The sequence below is a fragment of the Merops nubicus genome, unplaced genomic scaffold, assembly GCF_000691845.1.
Source record: "Merops nubicus isolate BGI_N331 unplaced genomic scaffold, ASM69184v1 scaffold6344, whole genome shotgun sequence".
NCBI classification, from domain to species: Eukaryota; Metazoa; Chordata; class Aves; order Coraciiformes; family Meropidae; genus Merops; species Merops nubicus.
The window spans coordinates 1-5,080 of NW_008604796.1; positions in this window are offsets into that span (position 1 = coordinate 1).

Consider the following 5,080-nt stretch of genomic DNA (forward strand, 5'->3'; position numbering starts at 1 on the left):
CTAAAGGATTCTATGATTCTAAGGCATATATTGGAACACTTGGCATCAGCATCAGGTACTTTTTTTATTCACATTTTAAATGCAAGATTTCTCATGTGTTTTCCTTACCACCGTAGTTACTTGATAGCATGAAGTGTAGCCAAAGCCTTTGTTACTTGACAAGTGCTGAATTTTTCTTGATTTTTAAATTGCCAGTGAATTTTTCCATAATTTTTCTTTACGACATGCACTGTTTTCAGAACATATGGACTAGCAAGCTACATGTGTCACTGATCTTCTGTGATGATGATGAGCAACTTTTAGAAGTTGCTGAGTGCCTGTAGTTAAGGCCCTCGCCTGAGTTTCAGCAGGTCTGTGTTTGTACTGCTCAGCCTTTGGAAAGGCACAGTGGATGCTCTGCCCAGGGGTGATGGTGTTATAGTTGGGGAGAGTTAATGAAGTAGCCCCTTCATTTCTCTAGCTCCCAGGAGATGGACCTTTCAGATGACTTGCTGGACCATGGTGCTTCTGCAGCTGGTTCAGGAGGAGCTCCACTGCCCAGACAGGCAGCTGCGAGCAGCAATATCAGGAGCTCCAATAAGCTCAAATATCTTCTTTAGTAAATAACTAATACCTAATATTTAATATCTAACTATATATAAAGGATATATCTACATAAAAAATACAAATATATAAACATCAAACAGCAGATATCATTTAGATGTTTGCACACAGCATCCTCCTGGAGAAACTCCTGCTCATGGTTTGGATGGGCATACTCTTAGCCTGGTAAAAAACTGGCTGGAAGGCTGGGCCCAAAAAGTAGTGGTAAAGGGAGTTTAATCCAGTCGGTGGCCAGTCACAAGTGGTGGTCCCCAGGGCTCAGTATTTGAGGCCTGTCTTGTTTAATAGCTTATCAATGATCTGGATGAAGGGATCAAGTGCACCCTCAGGAAGTCTGCAGATGATACAAAGCTGGGTGGGAGTGTAGATATGTTTGAGAGTAGGAAGGCTTTTCAGAAGGACCTGGACAGGCTGGACTGATGGGATGGTATAATGGTATAAGGTTCAACAAGGCCAAGTGATGGGTCCTGCACCTGGGTCACAAGAACCCCATGCAACGCCACAGGCTTGTGAACAAGCGGCTGGAAAGCTGCCCACCAGAAAGGGACCTGGAGGTGTTGATCCACAGCCACCTCAACATGAGCCAGTGATGTACCCAGGCTGCCAAGGCCAACAGCACTCTGGCTCATATTAGATATAATGTGGCCAGCAGGACTAGGGAAGTGATTATGCCCCTGTACTCGGCACTGGTGAAACCATAGCTCAAGTACTGTATTCAGTTTTGGGCCCCTCACTCCAAAAAAGACATTGAGGTGCTTGAGCGTATCCAAAGAAGGGCGACTAAGCTGGTGAAGGACCTAAAAAACAAGTCTTATGAGGAGCAGCTGAGGCAACAGGGGTTGTTTAGCCTGGAGAAAAGGAGGATGAGCCGAGACCTTCTCACTCTCTACAACTACCTGAAAGGAGCTTGTAGTGAGGTGGGGATGGGTCTCTTCTCCCAAGTAACAAGAGACAGGACAAGAGGAAGAGACCTCAAATTGTACCGGGGAGGTTTAGGTGGATATTAGGAAAAATTTTGTCACCAAAAGCATTATTAACCATTGGAACAGGCTGCCCAGGGAAGTGGTGGAGTTGCCATCTCTGGAGGTGTTTAAAAGACATGTAGATGAGGTGCTTAGGGACATGGTTTAGTGGAGGACTTGGTAATGTTAGCTTAAGGGTTGGGCTTGATGATCTTAAAGATCTTTTTGAATGCAAATGACTCCATGATTCTGTTCTTTGAAATCTGGCAGCCTTCACTTCTGTGCCTCTCTTTACCATGTATAGCACTGGGACTGAATTTTCCATTTGCTGATGTTTTTCTGCTTGGCTTGGGGAAGCTCTTGTTCTTTCTTAATTCTGACCATGGTCTACAGCTAAGCCTCTTGGCTTTATTCGAAGGTGATGGGATATAGGAGCAACATAGTTATTTACTGTTGGTAGAGCCACAGTACATGTCACAGGAAGGCTGTTATCAGCATGATAACTCTCTCCTTGGCCTTTTGGAGACTAAACAAGCAATTTCTCATGCATTGCAGATGACTAATGAACTTCACTGACTTCATCCTTTTTCAGCTGAGTTATGTTCTAGGTCTAGCGAGTTCATACACAAATATTTAACCAAGCCTTTTGAGCTAGCTGGTCAAATGTCATTTGTCTGATCTGAAAACTAATGATGTGGTTCGTATCTTATCTCTAGTACTACCTGTGTAGCATGTTGCAAGCATTGATATTACATAAATTGTTGAACACTGAAGTTATCACTAAACCTTAATACATGCTGATCAAATACCTTTGTCAAATTGCTGCCAGAAATAAGGCAGAGGACAATATTGCGACTCCCTACAAGGCACTGAGGAAAGTCCTATTTGAAAGTAGTAAGAGCTTAGTAGCTGAGGTATTATTCACAGCAGAAAGGGAAAGATGGTTTCCACTGGCTACTCTGCTAACCTGCTCAATGAAAATGTTCAGTGAAATCTCACATTATAACATAAGGACATAGGAGCCTGAGGACAGATGTACTGTACAGCCATCCCCTTCTTGCCTTCTCTAAACCCTTCACAGTTTCACAGATGTGAGGAAAGAAAATGCCTTTCACAGCCTATCACCATTACCTGAGAGACAAATAAGACACTTAAAAATATATTTAAAAGAATATATACACACACGCACACACACACAAGGTATCTAAGAATATATCAATTTTAACACTTCCTTCCAGTGTCACACCACCTAAGGGATCAGTACCATTTTGGCTATGTATCTCAAAAGATGTACTGGGATGGACTGAGTGTTGGCACGTGACAGGGCCTGTTTTGCTGGCTCAAAGGAACTGAAATGGTCCCTGATGTGGTCATTTGGGCAGTACCTGTCTAATCTGACATTAATTGTCTGAAAGTCTGGATGAGCTCCCTCTCTAGTGTGTGGAGAGAAATAGGCACTGTCAGAGGACACTGACACTCATTTAATTCTCACCCACTATCAATAGGTGCTGGACAGAGACCCCAGTGCCTGAGGTGAAGAGCAGGAGAGTGGTCAGAGTGAGACCAGAGCCTAGGGAGTGATGGGGAAGGGCTCTCCTGTGAGGCGACTCCTATCCAGGTAGCATAGAAATGGGGACTTCTCACCCCTGCTGGGGATCTGGGGCTGTAAAACCCAAAGCTTCTCAACAACAGGACAGGGTAAAAAAAACAACCCACAACCTGTTTTAAACAAAGCTGTCTAGGGAGGTATTTGCTAAAGAGCAACTCCGTTTGACCCAATCCATTTTTTCTTGCCAGCATTATCCGCGGCATTGTCTTTGAGACACAGTTTCATAGATAGGAAATATCTGACCTTTGCCAATCAGAGATAAACATAAAAATAGTATCCTTTGGCACTGATGCTCATTCAGAGTAAGTTCAAGAGTTACTTCATGTCTCTTTCTTATTGCACAGAGATTTTCTTCAGTCGTGAAACTAATTGGTTTTCTATTCCAGTAATGCTCCCATTCTCTTCCTTAAGCTGCAGTTGTTATCAGCTTCTGTTCTCAACACCCCATGTCCTTTTCCTTTTTTTATTTTTCCCTACTGGAGCTTCACTTCATCTGAATGAAGATTGCTTTAGGACTATTACATGACTGACAAAAATCATCTTTAGTAACATTCACTAACCAAAGAGTAATTTATGCTCTTGACACTTCAGCAGTGTAATCAGTATAATTTTACACCTACTAAATTCTTTTTTCTCACCTTGTACCTGCTTCATCAGTACATTTCACTACAGGTTCCCTGAAACCTGAACTATGCTATTTAGTAATATGTGTCTAGTTCATGAAAGGTGTCCCTGTTATTCAGACTCTTTTCCAAGTTTTAAGGTTTAAAGAAGTTTTAGGACATCATCCACCCTCCACCAGCCTGAGTGCCTGTTGAATGTGCAGCCCTTTTCACATCCTCTTTTACAGTGGTATTTCCTCCAAGCTTCCCTGACTTGCTCTAGTCATCTCCCTATAGCTACCATGTTCAAACGTGCTCCAAGAGAGGATCAGTGTCCCCTTACACAAAGCCACATAAAAATTTGGAAATCTACAGCTTAATGACATGCCCTGTAGCTGAGGCCTGAGTGGAAAGTGGGGTGTGGCAGCAGAGGCACATTAAACCCAAGTTTGCATACATTGTTCATATTAGATCCCTAGCACTTTACCAACACTATGCATGATTAACAAATGATGTTGGGCAACAGAGTCCTGGGGTCAGTTCTTCAGTCTTAAGTGACTGTATCACTGTTGTGTTCTACTCTGCCAGAGAACACACAGAGTTCTCACCCTGTTTCTAGGGTTTTGAATCCCTGTGGGGAGGAGTGGGAAGCATAGTATTCCATTTAAGATTTTACATCGTATTAAATACTCAATATTAATTAAATCAATCATTCTATTAAGATCTGTTCAGGCTGCCTTTATCTCTCATGGATCTTCACACCTATGGATCTTCAACTAGTTACTAGAAACATCACGAAGGACACTGCAGGTTGCTGCAGGAATTTGTGATTTGGGGAGAACCCGTGGCCACGCAAACTCTGTAGACAGTACAGAGGTTTGTATGGTTTGTCTGGTTAAAAAGTCAGATTAGGACAAGCTGAGTGTGTTCCTCAGCATCTGCATGTGTTATGGGTACAACTGCATAACTTCATTTCAAAAATGGAAGCAAAATGCCTAGGAAGAACATAGAGTTCAACTACAACACTTCCCTCCACTGTGCTCAGATACTACATAGATGTCAATCTATGCATGAGGGCAAACAGCAAGAGTTCAAGCATATTCACAGCAGCCAAGCTCTAAATATTTCTGCATTTTGTGTTTCTTTTACAGCATTAGAACATGATTTCCTTAGTTTTACATGAATGATTATCCAAAAGAACACAAGCTGGAGAGGTAAAAAATCAGTATGCAAACAGAGACTTCATCTCTAGTTTGTTCATTCTTATCTTGAGTAGATTAATAAGTAATCTCATATCTCAGCAG